This window comes from Giraffa tippelskirchi, chromosome 2, assembly GCF_054371585.1.
Source record: "Giraffa tippelskirchi isolate mGirTip1 chromosome 2, T2T-mGirTip1v1.2.pri, whole genome shotgun sequence".
NCBI classification, from domain to species: domain Eukaryota; kingdom Metazoa; phylum Chordata; class Mammalia; order Artiodactyla; family Giraffidae; genus Giraffa; species Giraffa tippelskirchi.
In genome coordinates, this window is record NC_137276.1 from 130,237,483 (window position 1) to 130,258,669 (window position 21,187).

Here is a 21,187-nt window from a genome sequence, read left to right on the forward strand (position 1 = left end):
GGACATTAAGTTCGTTCAGGAAACTTTTAATGAGCACTTCAAGAATCTTAAGCATTGTAAAGTGAGGACACTGGTTCTGAACTCTGGTTGTATATTAGAATTATCTGGAAAGCTTTCAAAAAAAAAAAAAATACCAAAAACCAGAAATGCAACCAACTAAACCTAGAATTTGGGGTGGAGCCTGGGTATGTTCTTAAAAGTTCTCTAGGTGATTTTAATGTAGAGACACTATTCTAAGAGAAAAGCAAAACTCGTGATTTCCTTTAAGACTATCTCTAGCCGCGGGCTCACTGTTAATACCATGACAACTCATTTGCTAATGCTTGAGAAAATTACATGACCTTTGCTTTCTCCTCTAAACTAGCTTCTCTTTGTTATGTATGAATTTATTTTCTTACATTCATCAAGCTTTTTCTTTGAAACGTCTTATTAGAATTTCAAATAAAGTATATTAGGAAGAATAACATAAAGCAGTGGTTCTCAAACTTTAAAGTGTATTATTATAGAATTACCTAGAGCCCATGGGGTCACAAAGAGTCACACACGACTGAGCAACTGACCCGAAGAGGGATTGTTAAAATAAATTGCTGAGCTCCATCCCAGTCTCTCTGATTTAGTAGATCTAGGGTGAGGCCAAAGTACTTGCATTCTAACAAGTTCACAGGTGGTGTTAAAGCTTCTGGTCCAGCAACCACACTTTGAGAATGGCTGGTGTAATGAACACCCGTTACTCAGCTTCCAACACTTATCAACTAATGGGTAATTCTTATCTCATGTGTACCACCATCATGGCCCAGATCTTTCTGAGCAATCCCCAATATCATTTATCATTTCATCATGAAGAACGTCAGTATATATTACTAAAAACATAAAGTTTTTTTTACTCCAACCTCAATATCATTATTAAACATAAAAACAATGAACAATAACTCCTTAATATTATCAAAGTACCTAGTCACTGTTCAAATTTTTCCAGTTGTCCTTTTTTTGTCTTCAGTTTGGTGGAATTAAGATGCAAATAAAGTACAATCATTTTGATTGGTTGAGAAGTCTGTTAGACTTCTTTTGATCTATGTTCCCCTTACACATGTTCTTTCCCCTTGCAATTTTCTGTGGTTGAAGAAACTGGGTCATGTCCTGTAGATTCCCACAGGCTGGAATTTACCATCTGCATTCTTGTGGGTTTAACATGTTACTCTGTCCTCTTTATTTCCTGTTAATTGATAGTTAGATCTAGAGTCTTGATCAGATTCAAGTTTGATATTTTGGCAAGAAAACTTCGTAAGTGATGTTGTGTACTTCCAGCAGGAAGCATTTAACATCCATATGTCTTTTTATGTTATTCGGAAATGATGATCATTGCCTAGGTGAACTAATTCACGTGCAGTTGCAAAATGGCAATATTACAATTCTTCTTGGGATTCCCTGGTAATTTACAATCTTTCTTTCTTCACTTACTAACTGTAATAGTTCTACAAAAAGAAACACCTCCTCAACTATTTGGTTTCCTTGGGAAATAGTACATATATCAAAGTGCAGAATAAATTCTTGTCTGTTTCCCATTAATTATTAGTTTTCAAAAATACAAATTTGAATAGTGACTGGATAATTAATAATATTAAGAAATTACTGTTAATTGTTTTTAGGCTTAACAATGGTATTGAGTTAGGTTAAAAAGTCCTTGTGTTAGACTTTTAGTCTAACTTTCAGTTAGACTGAAAAATTTAGTGATGAAATGATATGTCAAGGATTTGCTCAAAAATGAGCCACAGAGAAGCAGGTGATGGTATGGTGAGGCAAGAATCTACCATTCGGTAATAATTGTTGGGTAATCAGTAAGTAGAGATTTATTACATTAGTTGGTTCCCCTGTAACCTCCAAATGTAACCAAGAAATCTGACTGCTTGGTATCATGAACTCATTAATTTTAACATATTTGATGTGTTTCAATCAATATAACGCTCCAATTAGCTCAATATTAGCCAGTGGGATCCTCTTTCAGTTAGTCTTTAGACTTTTTGACAAAATCCTGTAGTCTTTGATCACCTTCCTTACTTCATACAATGACAAAATATTCCAGACTCATTTTTAAATTTCCTGCCCCACACCTGGCATCCATCTTTTCTTCAGTGAGTCATGGTTCACTTTATGGAAATGTGGAAAATGGTACTGAAAAAACCCCCACAAATGCTAAGGGTGTCCACTGTTACTGAGTTGATCATTAAAGTCTTTTCTAGGCCTTTAAAACAGACAGCACTAGGACATTTTTTCAATAATTCAAACCAAAACTTCCAGTTCAAGTCCAGGAAATTAATGTAGGATTTTTGTTTACCCTCTCCAATCTTACCTCCGTATCTCCTTTCACCTGGCCAAAAATCCCAGTTAAGAGCATCAATGTAAGTAAATACCCAGGATAACAATATCAATACCACAAAGCAAATAGTTACAAATCAGCTTTAAAATTTTTTTCATTCTTTTGCCCTTAAATTTCCATTAAAAAAATGACACTTTATTGAGATATATTTCACTTATTATGAAATTCACCCTTTTAAAGTATACAATTCAGTAGTTTTTTAGTGTAGTCACAGTTGTAACCATTACCACTACTAACTTCAGAACATGTTTATCACCACAAAAAGAAACCCATACCCATTAGCAGACACTCTCATCCCCCATTCCCCACCTCCAAGCTCCTGGCAACCACTAATCAACTTTCATTTTCTATTCTGGCCATTTCATGTAAATGAAATAATACATTAAGTGACCTTTTGTGATTGGCTTATTTCTTTTAACGTAATATTTTTAATGTTCATCCATGTTGTAGCATGTATCAGTATTTCACTATTTCTTATTGCCAAGTAATATTGTATTGTATTGTATGGATATATCATATTTTGTTTCTCCATTCATAATTTGAGAGGCATTTGAGTTTTTCAGCTTCGTTTACTATTATGAATAATGATCCTACGAATATTTATGTATAGGTTACTGTGTGAATATGTTTTCATTTCTCTTGGGCACATAACTAGGAATGGAATTGCAGTGTCTATGGTAACTCTATGTTTAACATTTTAAGGAACTGCCAAAATGTTTTCCAATGCGGTAGGATAATTTTCTGTTGTCTCCACTGTAAGCACAAGGAACAGAAAATCACATCATTTAAAGTCACTTGAACTAGCTCCTCTCTAGGTAGGTATACAAATGACTGAGTACACAATTAGTCTCACTCTTTTTTTTCACTTACTTTGGTTTTAGGAATTGCTTTCTAAAAATTTAACTTTGTTTTATAATTATGCAACATATTTACATGGTTTCAAGTTCAATTTACCAAAAAATATATATAAAACAATGTGTAATCAAGGAAGTCCAACTTCTATCCCTTTCCTCTCTCCCATTCTCTCCTCAATATAGACAACTATTTTATGTTTTATCCTTATGTTTTCCTTCATAAGTGTACATGTGCAGAGTTATGCGTGTGTGTGTGCATGCATGCACATGCACCAGCATTTATCTATGAAAGGGGTAGAAATGGTGGTACAAATATGTCCAATATTAAGACATGATTTATTGACTATGCCAAAGCCTTTGACTGTGTGGATCACAATAAACTGTGGAAAATTCTGAAAGAGATGGGAATACCAGACCACCTGACCTGCCTCTTGAGAAACCTGTATGCAGGTCAGGAAGCAACAGTTAGAACTGGACATGGAACAACAGACTGGTTCCAAGTAGGAAAAGGAGTATGTCAAGGCTGTATATTGTCACCCCGCTTATTTAACTTATATGCAGAGTACATCATGAGAAACGCTGGGCTGGAAGAAACACAAGCTGGAATCAAGATTGCTGGGAGAAATATCAATAACCTCAGATATGCAGATGACACCACCCTTATGGCAGAAAGTGAAGAGGAACTAAAAAGCCTCTTGATGAAAGTGAGAGAGGAGAGTGAAAAAGTTGGCTTAAAGCTCAACATTCAGAAAACTAAGATCATGGCATCTGGTCCCATCACTCCATGGGAAATGGATGGGGAAACAGTGTCAGACTTTATTTTTCTGGGCTCCAAAATCACTGCAGACGGTGACTGCAGCCATGAAATTAAAAGACGCTTACTCCTTGGAAGGAAAGTTATGACCAAACTAGATAGCATATTAAAAAGCAGAGACATTATATTAAAAAGCAGAGACATTACTTTGCCAACAAAGGTCCATCTAGTCAAGGCTATGGTTTTTCCAGTGGTCATGTATGGATGCGAGAGTTGGACTATAAAGAAAGCTGAGCACCGAAGAATTGATGCTTTTGAACTGTGGTGTTGGAGAAGACTCTTGAGAGTCCCTTGGACTGCAAGGAGATCCAACCAGTCCATCCTTAATGAGATCAGTCCTGGGTGTTCATTGGAAGGACTGATGTTGAAGCTGAAACTCCAATACTTTGGCCACCTCATGCAAAGAGTTGACTCATTGGGAAAGACCCTGATGCTGGGAAGGATTGGGGGAAAGAGGAGAAGGGGATGACAGAGGATGAGATAGCTGGATGGCATCACCAACTTGATGGACATGAGTTTGGGTAAACTCCGAGAGTTGGTGATGGACAGGGAGGCCTGGCGTGCTGAGATTCATGGGGTCGCAAAGAGTCAGACACAACTGAGCGACTGAACTGAACTGAACTGATTGTAGTATAATATATGGATACACATTCTTTTATAGCTACTGATAGTATGATCAATACGTTTTTATGTACTCTGTATATGCATACATGTGAGTTTTGGATTGTTAATCTGAAGCTAATTCCCCTATAAACTCCTTAAAACACTAATGGGAATAATATTCCTTGAGTTCTTGCATGTTTATACCAGTATGCTTATGGACCTTTATACTTAAAAGTCAGAATAGCTGTAGTATCCTATGTTAACCGTTGTACAGTGACACTATTTAAGCCTGATGGCATTCTGAGTTTCCTCCATTTATGAGTGATTTGTTCTTTTCCCTGTATGCCACAGGATTTTTTTCCTTCTTTAAAGTCCTATAGTTTTATTAGCGTATATCTGGGTGTTGGCCATCTGGGTCAATTGTACTGGGTATATCTGGCATGCCTTTTCAATACCAAATTCAAATCTCTTATGTTTGAGAAAATCTTTCTTGAATAGTGGCTTTTAGTATTTTTCTGTTCATTGCTTTGGGCTTCTCCTTTAAAGATGCTTATTATATAAACAGGCATATTTATATAATTTATATTTGATATAAATTACATCAAACTTCCTCTATCTTCTGTATCTATCACTTCCTATCAAACTTTATATCTCTTTTGCAATTTCCTTGCTTCCATTTCACATTCTATTTATCTTAAGGTACCATCCACCTTGTTCATTTGCTCTTATGTTCCTTCTAGTTTGGCTTTCACTGCTGTAATAATTTTTCCTTTTTAAAATAACTCCCTCTTAAGTTCTGTCACCTCTCCTTAAAAATCTCCCATTTTCCCATCACCTCATTTCTTACTTTTCCTAGTTCAGGTTTACATGATTATTTCATAGCTTTTGAAATGTTTTTAATATCCTTCAACTTCTTTTGAATTAATTGGTTGCAGTGCTTGTCTGTTGATGGTATGCTTTTGTTGTCTTTGGTAACATTATGATTTGACCGTGGCCCTGATCTGCTCATTTTCAAGTGAAAAGGGTTTTCCTGTACACTCATGGGAGGGAGGAATATCCCAGCAGGATAGCTCTAGAGCTCTCTCTTCTGTTGTTTTCTTGCGGTGATTAAAAAAAAAAAGCCTCCAGTTTTTGAGACGAGTATTCTCTGCTTCTTCCCCAATTTTATTTGGATCCATTCTCATCTTTGCTCAATTGTCTCTGTTGTAATCAAACTGAATTTTAATCTGAGCAATTTCTATAGTGCAGGGCTTTGTACCAAGAATAAGTTTGACTTGTTAGTTTCAAGAGTACATTAGACCCAGACATCTCCAGCATTGCCAGATCCTATCATGATCCCCTAACACTTAGAATTGGATTCTACGGAAATGTCTTTCCAGTTTCAGCTGCTGTTCTCAGATTGGCCTGTCTCACTTACAGGCCTTTGTTGGTGATTTGGGAATTCTTCTTTTTTTATGATCTTAGAAGCCTGGCTACCTTTCCTCTGCTTCCCCCCACACAGATGCTGATACCACATTTACCTATCAGTGATACTTTTGGGAAAATCACTTGACCATACTGGTGAGGTTTTCTATTCTTTTCAGAATTTCAAGCAATAAATTGCAGCTAACATGGTTTTCTTAGAATACAGAATATGAAAACATAAACATAAATTACTATTGACTTGGCCAAGTGAAAACAATTTATAAAAAAAATAACAGTATGAATGAGTAAAAGACAGAAGAAAAATAATAGAAATAGTAGTTATTGTAAAAGCAGTTTATGGAATACAAATGTGATCTGCATTCACAATAACTCACCCAAGTAAAACACCAATGTTATTTTGAGCTGTCTATGAAGAAGCACTATGTCACTGAACAAGAACACACAGTCAGCTGCTGTCATGCTTTTGAGAGATTTAGCAATAAACAAGCTTACTTTGTTTTCTTGCACTTTACTTTCTTGCTCATTGTAGATGTTGTATTTTTCAAATATTAAAGGTGTGTGGCAACCTTGTGTTCAGCAAGTCTATCAAGCAACAGTTTTCCAATAATGTTTGCCCACCTCATGTCTCTGTGTCACATTTTGGTGTTTCCAGCAGTATTTCAAACTTTTAATTATTATGGTACTTGTTACGTTTGTCTATGACCAGTGATTTTTTATGCTACCATTGTAACTGCGGATGTGGTGGAAATAGCAAGAGAACTAGAATTATAACTGGAGCCTGAAGATGTGGCTAAAGTACTACAATCTCATAATAAAAGTTTAATGGATGAAGAGTTGCTTCTTCTGAATGAGCAAAGAAAGTGGTTTTTTGAGATGGAATCTACTCCTAGGGAAGATGCTGTGAAGATTATAGAAATGACAATAAAGGATTTAGAATATAATATGAACTTGTTTAATGAGGCAGTGGCAGGGTTTAAGAGGATTAACTCCAGTTTTGGAAGAAGTTCTACTGTATGTAACATGCTATCAAACAGCACTGCATGCTACAAATTGTGATGGAAGAATCAATTAATTCTTACTTTTCAAAACTGCAACAGCCACCCCAGCCTTCAGCAACCACCACCCTCATTAATCAGCAGGCATCAACATCGAGGCAAGACCCTCCACCAGCAAAAAGATTATGACCACTGAAGGCTCAGATGACGGTTAGCAATTTTTTTAACCAACCAATTATTATTTAACCAATTATTTTTTAATTAAGATATGCACATTTTTTTAACATAATGCTCTTACACACTTAATAGACTATAGTATAGTGTAAACATAAACTTTTATATGCACTGGGAAACCAAAAAGTTCATGTGACTCCTTTTATTGTGATATTTGCTTTATTGTGATGGTCCTAGAACCAAACTTGAAATATCTCTAGCAATATCTCTGAGGCATGCCTGTATTTTTTGTCTAAATGCAGTCTTGAAAAGTTGTGAGGCTGGCCAGTTTAGCTTTGTCTTGGGCAAATATCACTCGCACCTCCCCAAATATCCAGGACCTTGACGGTGTTCTATGGCTAGCCCAAAATTCTCCCCAGTAAAACCCATCTTCCTGGTAATAGTATCCATATTCCTCTCTTTTCACACTCTCATCCAAAATCTACTTTCAGTTAGCCAAATTACTCAGAAAAGATCCTGATAATAATAAGTTCAGTGTATTACTCCCATGAAACTATTTCAAGAAGTAACAAATTGTTAAAGCAAACCAATAAAGCTAATAGGAGAAAGTTTGTCATCAGTAAAGAGGGGGTGAAAACCTTCCCCAAACACCACCCACATAACTCACTGCTAAGAATGGCCTTGTACTGCAGTTACAAAGGTGGTTTTCTAGTACTGCCGTAAACAATTACCATGAACGCCAAGGCTTAAAACAACACAACTTTATTATCTTACAGGTCTATAGGTCATAAATTCCACACAGATTTCACTAAACTAAAATAAAAGAGGTGTTGGCAAGGTTACATTCCTTTCTGGAGGCTTTGGGGGAGGATCCATTTCCTTGATCATTCAGGATGTTAGCAGAATTTCATTTCTTACAGTTAATTGTAGGACTGGACTCCCCATTCCCATACTGAAGGTTCTAGAGGCCACCTGCATTCCTTGCCTGTGGTCCCCTTCTTCCTTCTTTAAAGCCAGCAACTGAGATTGAGTTGCTCTCATTTTGAATGTCTCTTCCTCCTTGAAACACTAACCCAGCTAGGAAAGATTCTCAGCTTTAAAGTATTCTATGATTAGTTTGGGTCAACCTAAATAATCCAGGATGGTGTTACAGCTAAAGGTCCCTTATTTATATCTGCAAAGTCCCTTTTGCCATTTAAGGTAACATTCCGAGGTTCTCGGGATTAGGGCATGGGCATTTTTGGGAACCTCATTATCTGGCCTACCACAAAATTATAGCAGTCAATTTGGGGATTTTAAAAGCTTGTTCATTTTTTTTCCTAAAAGCTCAAATATAAGCATAAACACATGAAACAATATTTTTACCACTTTTAAAAAGTAGTTTGTGGTCTGTGGTTTTGACTTTCAAAAGGCTTATTCACAACTAGAAAGAAACTAAACTAATTAGATGCTGTTGTCACCAAGTGATAGTAGGATCTTGCTATTATTCATGCGGTACTGAAGGATTAAGGATATGCAAATATATAAAACATTTTAAAAATTTTGAACAAGTTGCTCTCAGAAAGAAAAAATTATCAAAATGAGTTTATAACATTAAGCAAAATATGCATTTAATATCCTACCATGTAAACTATACAAAAAGCATTGAGATTGTATTAAGAAAAAGAAAGCTATCATTTTTCATGAATATTTTCCAGTAGTATTAAAAATTAGACTAAGAGACAGAGTCTTCCTTGGAGAAAATAAAGATAATCTCAGAATACTGGGGGGAGGGGGTGGGGAAAGTCCTCAAGGAGCAATTTTAATTGTCAAATCCATAGCTCCTAACAGATGATAGTGTAAATAATTAGATATGGACTAGTGGACTAAAAAAAAATCTACAGAATTATTTAAAAGAAGGAAGAGTAAGTAAAAAAGGAAAGGTAATTTCACTGAAGGCAATGAAATAAAAGGAAATAACATGTTTCTTAAATCAAAATATACATGATTGGTATCTCTGGCAATGACTAATCAGAATGTGTGAACATGGATGCTTGATTTATGAAGTATTCACAAGTAAAAGAAAATATGAGAGAGATTTTAGAAGAGGAAACTACCAATTCTACCCAAATAGAGGGTGGAGGAACAATGACACACTGCATATAAGGAGTCAGAGCTTGAAAGATCTAGGTGTAACAGGAGCTTTCGCGTGATTTTAACATACGGGCATCTAGAGAACATTTGTCAAACAGAAGTTCTGTGATTCTAGAAATAGAGAATTATATTTAGATTTTAAGTACCAAAATCAGAAAAAAAGTTAATTCATATTTGTGCTTTTTGGTGAAAAATAACATCAACAACACATGATTTATTGGTTATTTTAAAATAGGGTTTTTTTTTAAATGTTTTAAAGTTACTCCACCAGAGAGGAAGTTTAACCAATTTAGCTTCATCCAAAATAAGTAGAGACATATCCAAAAATTCACCATTATTCTATTCTTTATTCATTCTCCTACAGTTATAACCTTTGCCATTAAACAACTAGTTATTTTATTATCTATTTACATATCAGTACTCTCAGAAAAAGTGAGCTACTCCTAGAGGACTGAGCTGCTCAGCTGCCCCGACTCTCTGCGACTCCATGGACTGCAGCCCACCAGGCTCTTCTGTCCATGGGGATTCTCTGGGCAATATAACTGGAGTGGGTTGCCATGGCCTTCTCCAGCGGATCTTCCCAATCAGGGATTGAATCCAGGTCTCCCACATTGCAGGTGGATTCTTTACCATTTGACAGGTATGGGTATTACTATTTGAAGAGTCAAGAGTATCACATAGAACTCACACACGCAAATATCTGCTGAATGGATGAATGAATGAATGTGCCTATGTCCTTAAGCAAGCCTTCCTTCCCAGAGGTTAAACCATGACTTCAACAAAATATGACTTTTAAAATGAAAAAAAAAATCAAAGGAACAAATTAAAAGCCAAAGATTTACAAATTTTAAACTAGCTTTCTCAAAAACATCAACCAACCTGACTAACTGGGTCAATACTAGCAAAACTAGTCAAAATGCTGCAATGTAAACCATTAACTGAGTTACATCAATTGAGTGAATGTAAGTCATTAAAAACGAAAACATTTTGTCTGTACAATGATGCATTAAAATGCAACATTTATGGAACATCTCCCACATGTTACTTGATTTTTAAACGATTAAAAGTAAATTCTGTAATAGAATTCTGATTTTGTATTGCTTACCAAATTTCTCAATTCTGGACAACAGAATGTAAAGGCAGCTCAGTTCCCTTGATGGTTTATACTTTATGGTTCCTAGCAAAGTTGATTTTATAGCAAATCTGAAAATGTAACTCTAATTTTCATTATAAAAGCAGAAATTTATTCATGTAAAAAGAAAAACTCTCAGAGGATTAAAACTGAAAAAGTTTGGCAAATATGGCTAAGGAGGCTTTGAAACACAAATGGCAACCTCCTGGGTTGGCTGTCTCCCTCCCCCATTTTCTAGGATCTAGCCCTCTCCAGGGATCCCCATGGTTACTGCTGGACTCTTGATGGCCATTTTTATATGGCATACCCCAACCTGCCTAGACATATCTGATTAGACCAGGCTGGGCCAGTGACTCCTTCTCTAAAGGTGTTTAAAACTGGGACTAAGCTTCTTATTTCAGTCTGGCTGCTCTCTTGAATAGAGATGGACACTTGAGAACTGTTAACACTGGTCACCTTCAAGCAGGTAAACCAGGGAGGGCTGGGGGAGGGTTCGGTTTGCTGGGAAAGGACAAAGAAGGATAAGCAAAGCAGAGGCAAAACGCACAAAGGAACCATGTTCTGTGTTTTCTTAGCATTCCAGTTTCCTGAGGTCTGGCTTCTGTAAGATAACTCTGTAACCTTAGAGCAAATTGCTCTTTTTGATCAATGGTTTCTGCTACTTGCATCCAACTATAATAGAATACATGATAAATAGTCTGAAGTTATAGGATCAGCCATACTTCGCTAGCACTGCCTGAGTTCTTCCCACTTCTGGCACATTATGTACAGCACTACCTCCTCTTATGTCTGAGTACTAAGCCACTATAGTCGTGTCCAACTCTTTGAGACCACATGAACTGTAGCCCGCCAGGCTCCTCTGTCCATGGGATTCTCCAGGCAAGAGTACTGGAGTGGTTTGCCCTGCCCTCCTCCAGGGGATCTTCCAGATCCAGGGATCAAACCCACGTCTCCTGCACTGGCAGGCAAGTTCTTTACCATTAGTGACACCTGGGAAGCCCACCTCCTCTTATACAAACCTTATATTAAAAAATAAAGATGCACCACACTAATACTGCTCATAAGAGGAAGCAAGCAGTATGTCTGGTGCCCACGGGAAAGGTATCATAGAACTGTGGAGCTGAAAGGAGAGAGATGATCACTTAGCCCAGCTCATCTATTTTATAGATGAAGAACCTGAAAGTCCAAAAAAAGCCTTTAATTTTGTAATTTGTAAATTCACCACTGGAGTCTAGACTCCAGGGCTCTACAAATATATCAATACTATTTCTACATTAAAATAAAAAATAAGCAATTACACTAAACAGCACAAGGCAGAGAATAATTGAGAATTTGTCTTTAAAGCATTGTCCTATCAAAAGATATTATGTACCTTTGAGGGAAGATACCTTTTTTTTTTTCCTCCTGTATTCTGTCAAACTGCTCAGGCATGGGGGTTATTTCCCAATAGGGAAATAAGAGTTATTTAAACTAAAAAACATGACTTGACTATAACAACTTTTAAAAGTACCTCTGAAATGTCAAACTCACTCTTCTCTTTACTACTTCTTTATAAATATACTGGACTTCCCTGGTGGCTCAGACGGTAAAGAATGTGCCCGCAGTGCAGAAGACTTGGGTTTGATTCCTGGGTTGGGAAGATCCCCTGGAGGAGGGCATGGCAACTCACTCCAGTATTCTTGCCTGGTGAATCCCCATGGATAGAGGAGCCTGGCCAGCTACAGTCCATGGGGTTGCAAAGAGTCAGACACGAAAAAGGATCCTCAAAAGCACATTTCTTTAGCCAAGCTGGATTAATTGAATTTTTAAAATTATGTGTTCACAAATTAAATTTAGGCATGAAAGAAAACAGATGCAAAGTTTCTTATTTTTCTTTATGGCACATTAATAATTTTTAAGATCAACGTTCTAATATACCAGGAATTAGCAAATTGCATGTCAAATTACATGTGTTGACATACATAATTGACAATGAAAAGTTATATACTTTTCAGTAAGCCCAGTTACTGAAGATGATGAATCATAACAATTATATTAATTGAATGGAAGAATGAATGAATGGAGGGAAGTCTTATTACTATAATGACTAACTGATATTCAAGAACAGAGCAAATGAAAAAAGTTCTCTCTCACACAAGCAATAGCACCACCTACTGATAAATAAAAGCAACAACATCAGTTAATTTAAAATATGGTCAAAAGAAGTTTATATGTTCAGCTCTTTTCCCTTGAATTCTGTTCCACTTAACGTAGTATAATGCAATTCATTAATATATCCTGTGTACTTATTTATAGTTTATAATGCATGTTAAGTCGCTTTAGTCGACTATTTGTGACCCCATGGACTGTAGCCCACCAGGCTCCTCTGTCCATGGAATTTTCCAGGCAAGGATACTAGAGTGGGTTGCCATCTCCTCCTCCAGGGGATCTTCCCGAACCAGGGATGGAACCCGGGACTTCTGCATTGGCAGACAGGTCACCACTAAGCGCCACCTGGGAATAACTTATAATAACTAAAGTTTTTATCTTATATCTTTGAATCATGCATTTTTAAAAATTAACAGTAAAAATAAAATTTATTATGGAATATAGCGGGAAATTACAGTTTGTGCCTGATATCCCCTGACCGCTTCTAAAATAACGTCATCTCTCTTTAGTAGCTTTATTTTTTATAACATTTATTACATAATATGTATTTATCTTGTTTGTTTTTTATAGTCTTGTCTGCTGGAGTAAAAACTCTTTAAGAGCAGGGAATGTGTTTTGTTTACTGCTGTTTCTTTAACACCGAGGGCACATAACAGATAATAAATACTTGCAAAGGAATTAATGAATATGAAAATTTTATTGTTGTTCAGTTGACCCCATAGACTGCAGCACACCAGGCTTCACTGTCCTTCACCATCTCCTAGAGCTTGCTCAAACTCATGTCCATTGAGTTCGTGATGCTATCCAACCATCTCATCCTCTGTAGTTCCCTTTTCCTCCTACCTTCAATCTTTCCCAGCATCAAGGTCTTTGTTGACTCTTCACATCAGGTGGCCAAGTATTGGAACTTTTCAGCTTCAGCAACAGGCCTTCCAATGAATATTCAGGACTGATTTCCTTTAGGATTGACTGGTTTCATCTCCTTGCAGTCCAAGGGACTCTCAAGAGTCCCAACACCACAGTTCAAAAGCATCAATTCTTCGGTGTTCAGCTTTCTTTATGATCCAATTCTCACATCCATATATGACTACTGGAGAAACCATAGCTTTGACTATACAGTGGCTTCCCTGATAGCTCAGTTGGTAAGGAATCTGCCTGCAATGCAGGAGACCCCGGGGTTGATTCCTGGGTCGGGAAGATCTGCTGGAGAAGGGATAGGCTACCCACTCCAGTATTCTTGGGCTTCCTATGGCTCAGCAGGTAAAGAATCCGCCTGCAATGTGGGAGACCTGAGTTCAATCCCTGCATTGGGAAAATCCCCTGGAGAAGGGAAAGGCTACCCACTCCAGTATTCTGGCCTGGAGAATACCATGGACTGTACAGTCCATGGGGTCGCAGAGTCAGACACAACTGAGTGACTTTCACTTTCACATTGACTATATAGACCTTTGTAAGCAAAGTAATGTGTCTGCTTTTTAATACGCTGTCTAGGTTTGTCATAGTTTTTCTTTCAAGCAGCAAGCGTCTTTTAATTTCATGACTTCAGTCACCATCTGCAGTGATTTTGGAGCCCAAGAAAATAAAGTCTGTCACTGTTTCGATTGTTTCCCCATCTATATGCCATGAAGTGATGGGACCAGATGCCATGATCTTCGTTTTTTGAATGTCAAGTTTTAAGCTAGCTTTTTCACTCTCCTCTTTCACCTTCATCAAGAGGCTCTTTAGCTCCTCTTTGCTTTCAGCCATAATGAAAATAAATGAACAAATAAATATGAAATGTCTTTTTAAACTTCCTTGAAAGTATAATAGCTGTGTCAAAGACTTCGAGGATCTTGATAGACTCTGCCAAATTATACTTGAGAAAAGTTGTAGGGACAGAGGCCCATTTCCCCCATTTTCTGATGAATAGGAAATAGCATTACATTGTAATGTTTATGTGCATGATACCCATTACTGAAGAAATTGAATACACTTGGGATTTATGGGAGCATTTAGAATGTACTTCTTTTATTCTTTGTTCATTTTTATTTTCAGTTAAAAATTTTTATTTGGTTTTTTTTTTTGTAATTTCTGTAAGACCTGATTTAAAGTCTTTGTCTAATAAGTCCAACAATGGGCTTCTGGAGGGACAGTTTCTATTTCTTTTTTTCCAATGAAAGGGCCATATTTTGTGTACTTTGCATTTTTTTGTTAAAAAGTGGACCTTTTTGAATATTAAAATGTGGTAAACTCTGGAAATCAAATTCTTCCTCCCTCCCCAGGGCTTGCTGCTGCTGCTTTTTGAGGACAGTAGTCATCTGTTCATTTAGTGATTTTTCCAAATTATCTTTGCAAAGATTGTATTCCCTTCATGTATAGGCACTGAAGTCTCCATTCTGTTATCTCAGTGATCAGCCAGTGACCTGACAAAACCAAAAAGAAAGAAAAAAATACTCTCCTACTCTTTCCCAATCAGCTCTGAGCTGGGGCACTCCCTCATCACTTAGCCAGGTCACCTATAATTCTGCTTTAGCCTTCACCTCCTGCCTGTGCAGAGCTCAAAAGTCTGCCAATGACACACCTCTAAAGTCCGGTGTGTCTAGCCATGAGCATGTGTGTTGCACACTGAAATCTCAGTATATGTGACAGCTCTCCAATGCCCTTATTTTTCCATATACCTTCTGTCTCAGCCTCTTCCTTCCCAGGTCTTTTGGTCTATCTGCTGCTTGCCCCATTCACCAACCCGTGTTCCAAGTGGCTGTGCAAAGTATGTCTTCACATGCTTTCAACAGATGCCACATGGGTAGCCTCTCCAGCTCTGAGAGATTTCCATGGAAGGCAAAACAAAGACAAGCCTTTATGCTGGTCTCTCAGGGGAACCACCAAAAGGGTCAAAAAGTGCAACTATAGTTTTTTAAGGACCTGGTGCTCCTTGGAAGGAAGGCTAAGACAAACCTAGACAGCATATTATAAAGCAAAGACATCACTTTGCCAACAAAATTCAGTATAGTCAAAGCTCCATGGGTTTTCCAGCAGTTATGTATGAATGTGAGAGTTGGACCATAAAGAAGGCTGAGCACTGAACAATTGATGTTTTCAAATTGTGGAGCTGGAGAAGACTCTTGAGAGTCTTGGACTGCAAGGAGATCAAACCATTCAATTCTAAAGGAAATCAGTCCTGAATATTCATTGCAAGGACTGATGCTAAAGCTGAAGCTCTAATACTTTGGCCAGCTGATGGGAAGAGCCAACGCATTGGAAAAGACCCTGATGCTGGGAAAGATTGAACGCAAAAGGAGACAGGGCACCAGAGGATGAGATGGTTAGATAGCATCACCAACTGAATGGACATGAGTATGAGCAAAGTGCAGAAGACAGTGAAGGACAGGGAAGCCTGGTGTACTGCAGTCCACAGGGTCACAAAGAGCCGGACACAACTTAGCAACTGAACAACAACAACAAACCATACTGACACCAACAAGCTATACTAGAACATAGGCTTCTGTCCCCAGGGCCACTGCCAAGCTAGGAATGGCAGATGGTAGGCAGGTAAACAAAAAAATGCCACAGTGCTTTCTTACCAAAATTTAGCATCCTTGTTCTGTTTTTCATTAAGCATTACTCCTGGTTGCTATAAGTTTTGGATTAGATTCCAGAGAGATGTTGGTATACAATTTTATGTAAATGAGATCACAAAATAAAATCTGGTTTTTTTACGAAATAAATTACAATACATAGCTTCCCAGGTTATTAAACATAATCCCTCTTCCCCACTTTCAATGAATTGAGGGTATTCCATTTTGGGTATATAGAATAATAACCTAAATCAGACTCCCTCTTGTGGACACAACTTATTTCTTATTTTTACTATTATGATACTGTGATAAGATCGTTATGCATACAGCGTTGTGTACATGTTCAATGATCTCTTCAGATAAATTTCTAGAAGTGAGAGGAAAAAAAGACTGAAGAAATGTGAACAAAGCCTTACTGACCTGATTTTGAAAAAAATCAAAGGTCTAAAAAAAAATTTGTAATTGGGCCTCCAGCAGGGAAGGAAGCAGAATGGGGCACAAAATTTGAAAAAATAATGGCCAAAATTTTCCCATTTGATGAAATCATAAATTTACATATTCAAGAAGTATAGAGAATCCCAAACATGACAAATACAAAGAAAGTCATACCCTATGAAACTGTTGGAAAGCAAAGACAAACTGAATATCTGCAAACCAGCCAGAAGTAAAGGCCATCTTACATTCAGGAGAGCAATGATACCAACAGTCACTTATTTCTCATCAAAAATAATACAGACCAAAAGAGAGTGGAGCAATATCTTTAAAGCACTGAAAGAAAGGATAAAAAACTCTGTCAGCCCAGAATTATAAATCTATTGAAGAGAAAAATAAAAACATTTTCAAAAAAACAAAAAGAAAATTCATCACCAGCAGTTATACACTATGTGCTGTGTTGTGTGTGTGCTTAGTCACTCAGTCGTGTCCGACTCTTTATGACCCCATGGACTGCAGCCCACCAGGATCCTCTGTCCATGGGGATTCTCCAGGCAAGGATACTGGAGTGGGTTGCCATGCCCTCCTCCAGGGATCTTCCCAACCCAAGGATCTAACCCAGGTCTCCCGCACTGTGGGTGGATTCTTTACCATATGAGCCACCAGGGAAGCCCTATACACTATGAGATAAGCCTAAAGGAAGATTTTTAGATTTAAGAAAAATTATATTGACTGGAAATTAGGATCTTCAGGAAGAAATGAAGAGCACTAGAAATGCTAAACATTTCTTTCCTCTTTCTCTTAATTTCTTTCAAATGAATGGCTTTTTTTTGTTGTTAAATTTAAATTTATTTATTTATCTATTTTTTTACTTTACAATATTGTATTGGTTTTGCCATACATTGACATGAATCCGCCATGGGTGTAAAAAAATTATAACTTACTGTGATATGTGATACAACTATAGAGGAGAGGTGGGTAAATAGAACAACATGCATGCAAGGTTCTTATATTTTACATGAAATGGCATTATATTAACTCTAAGTAGTATATGAGACAAAACAAGCACCAAGTAATGCTTATTCTCTGGTCAAGGGGCTGGGGAGAGAGACTGCAATGCAAGACGGAACCCTTTGGACATAACTACCCTTCTCCAAACACAATGCAAGAAGCCATGGCAGTGCGTGCTGTGGAGACAGTGGGATGGAGCCCTGTGGAACATTTCTGCTCTGCACTAAAGTGAGCAGAGGGAGCACCCGTCTCCCTCCTCACCAGGTACTGTAGAGTCTGCGAGGTAGAGCCTCTCAGACAATTCCAGCCCTGTAATACCGAAGCAGAGGCCATCTCCAATGAGTACTGTGAAGGATGTCCAGTGGGGTCCTGGTCTACCATCTCTGATTTACACTAATGACAGCAAAGAGGCAACACACAACTCCCTCTATGCACAAGCTGGGGTAGGATCTGGAGTGGAAGAAGTTAGAGACTGGTATGGAGCCCTTTCCTATAGCTTAGATGGTAAAGAATCTGCCTGCAATGCAGGAGACCCGGCTTTGATCTTTGGGTTGAGAAGCTCCTCTGGAGAAGGGAATGGCAACCCACTCCGGTATTCTTGCCTGGAGAATCCCATGGACAGAGGAGTCTGGCAGGCTACAGTCCATGGGGTTGCAAAGAGTTGGACACGACTGAGCGACTAACACTACTATGAAGCCCTTGGAACACCATCAAGCAGCCTATACATGCAACTGACTTGAATCAACACAGTAAAACCATGACAACTAACTGTACTGTGGTACACCACTTACACTAAGGTTTCAAATTTGATTCTGGGTTGAAAACAAGTAGGGCAAACCAGAATAGTGCTGCAGTGACTCTGAAAATGAAAATTATATTTGAACCACAGTCTGTAAAAGTTAGCCAGGACGTGAGCTCTGAACAAATATAGGTTAACTTGCCTTCCTAAATAGAAGATGTAAATAGGAACCAGAGTTTCATATCAGCTTAGTGAGAGTCTTTTTTAAAAAATTCCAATCTTATGATGAAAGTTAGTGACAATATTAGATTTACTATATAACAACTGAGTAGCAGTGATGTACCTAGACAAAAATACAAAACTTTCTGCTTTTTCAAATATTTCTTTCATCAGTATGGTTACATACATACATGCTAAGGAATACATTCAAACCAAAACCTATTATTTGAGCATTTGATCTTTTCTCTCCCCACTACAAATATTTCTTGAAAAACATTAAAAGAAATGTTTACAAAAATCACAATTTTCTTGGCTTATTATTTCACAGCTAACCTGAAAGTTTACATCAACATCACACTTTAAAGCTTATATTATAAAATTACTATCTAATTTCTGTCAAGAAAACCTAGAAAGAATTTTTAAGAAAACTGCACTCAACTAAAAATTTGTGAAAGGCTCTCAAAACAGAGCTCTCAAAATAGAAATAATAAATTTGTAGCAAATGCTAGGATACATATCCTTTCTCAGATTTTTATAATCTCTAACACTGACATTCTTCCACAGAACTGGCCCTGGATAAATGATTACTACTATTAATTATACAACTTTAAGTTGCAGATTGGGGTTCCCTGATAGCTCAGTTGGTAAAGAATCCGCCTGCAATGCAGGAGACCCCGGTTCAATTCCTAGGCTGGGAAGATCCCCTGGAGAAGGGATAGGCTACCCACTCCAGTATTCTTGGGCTTCCCTTGTGGCTCAGCAGGTAAAGAATCTGCCTGCAATGCAGGAGACCTGGCTTCAATCCCTGTATTGGGAAGATCCCCTGGAGAGGGGAAAGGCTAAACAGCCTCTTGATGAAAGTGAAAGAGGAGAGTGAAAAAGTTGGCTTCAAGCTCAACATTCAGAAAACTAAGATCATGGCATCTGGTCCCATCACTTCATGGCAAATAGATGGGGAAACAGTGGAAACAGTGACAGACTTTATTTTGGGGGGTTCCAAAATCACCACAGATGGTGACTGTGGCCATGAAATTAAAAGACGCTTACTCCTTGGAAGAAAAGTCATGACCAACCTAGACAGCATATTAAAAAGCAGGGACATTACTTTGCCAACAAAGGTCCATCTAGTCAAGGATATGCTTTTTCCAGTAGTCATGTATGGATGTAAGAGTTGGACTCCAGAGAAAGCTGAGCACCGAAGAATTGATGCTTTTGAACTGTGGTGTTGGAGAAGACTCTTGAGAGTCCCTTGGACTGCAAGGAGATCCAACCAGTCCATCCTAAAGGAAATCAGTCCTGAATATTCACTGGAAGGACTGATGCTGAAGCTGAAACTCCAATACTTTGGCCACCTGATGTGAAGAACTGACTCATTTGAAAAGAAGGCGGGAGGAGAAGGGGACAACATTGGATGAGATGGTTGGATGGCATCACCGACTCAATGGACATGAGTTTGAGTAAACTCCGGGAGTTGGTGACGGACAGGGAGGCCTGAAGTGCTGCAGTCCACGGGGTCGCAAAGAGTCAGACATAACTGAGCTACTGAACTGAACTGAAGTTGCAGGATTATGAGGAAAAAAAAAAACAAGGAGTTACATTTAAGAGTGACATTTTCAGGCTGATGAGAATATGAACTTACTTCTTGAAAGAAACCTTAGTAAGGTTTTTTCAAGAGATAAATAATTATGTGATAAAAGTATTCAGCACCCACTGACTTAAATTTTAGGCTCTAACTTGACACCACTTACTTGGTAAGTGGAAAAGGTGAAGAATCTCAGTAAGTATTGCCCTTCTTACCTTTCACCACACAAACTTGCCTTGACCTCTCAAAGATATTAGTTCTCATTACTAGGAGAAGCCTGTACCTTCTTGTAAAATTTATTACAACTGTAATTAAATAACTGAGTGGGTAATTAATCATTTAATATCCATCTTATCAATAAGAAAGTAAACTCTAAAGGGACAATATTTGTTTGGCATTTTTTAAAAAAATGTGCAGGAAGTACTTATACAAGTAATTTAGTTTTGGGGTCTTTTGTTTGTTTTTTAATTTTATTTATTTATTGGCCACACAGTATGTGGTATCTTAATTCCCTGACCAGGGTTTGGACCTATGCCCCCTGCATTGGAAGCATGGCATTTTAACCACTGGACCATCAGGGAAGTCCCCAGGTAATTTGCTTTTGACCCAAAATGCTTATAGCACTTATATCTTAGTGAATAGAATCATTTTCCAATAAAGATATATGTGTTCTATGTCTGTCACCTTAAAAATAATTTTCCATCTTTTATTATGTATACATACAAATTAAATAGCTTCAAAAATCAATGTTTTTTTAAAAAAGGAAAGAAAACTGAATTACATGATTAGAGAATCCAATGAATTCTGTGAGCAAATTAAAATTAAAAAATAAATCTAACTTTGTTTCCCTCTTCAAAAGTTACACAAAGCATATCTTTTATTTGAAAATTTTAGAAAATGCAATTTTCAAAAATTATCACCTACTACTTCAAACTCCAGGAATAACCACTGTTAAAATATGTTATATCGAGAACTCTACTCAATACTCTGTAATGACT

The 21,187-nt window shown here is 37.5% G+C and overlaps 1 protein-coding gene across 7 annotated transcripts in view; it reads right to left on the bottom strand.

Annotated features, from left to right (window-relative positions):
- IFT80 (intraflagellar transport 80) overlaps positions 1-21,187 on the bottom strand; it is a 121,565-nt gene that overhangs the window by 55,196 nt on the left and 45,182 nt on the right. The window lies entirely within an intron of this gene.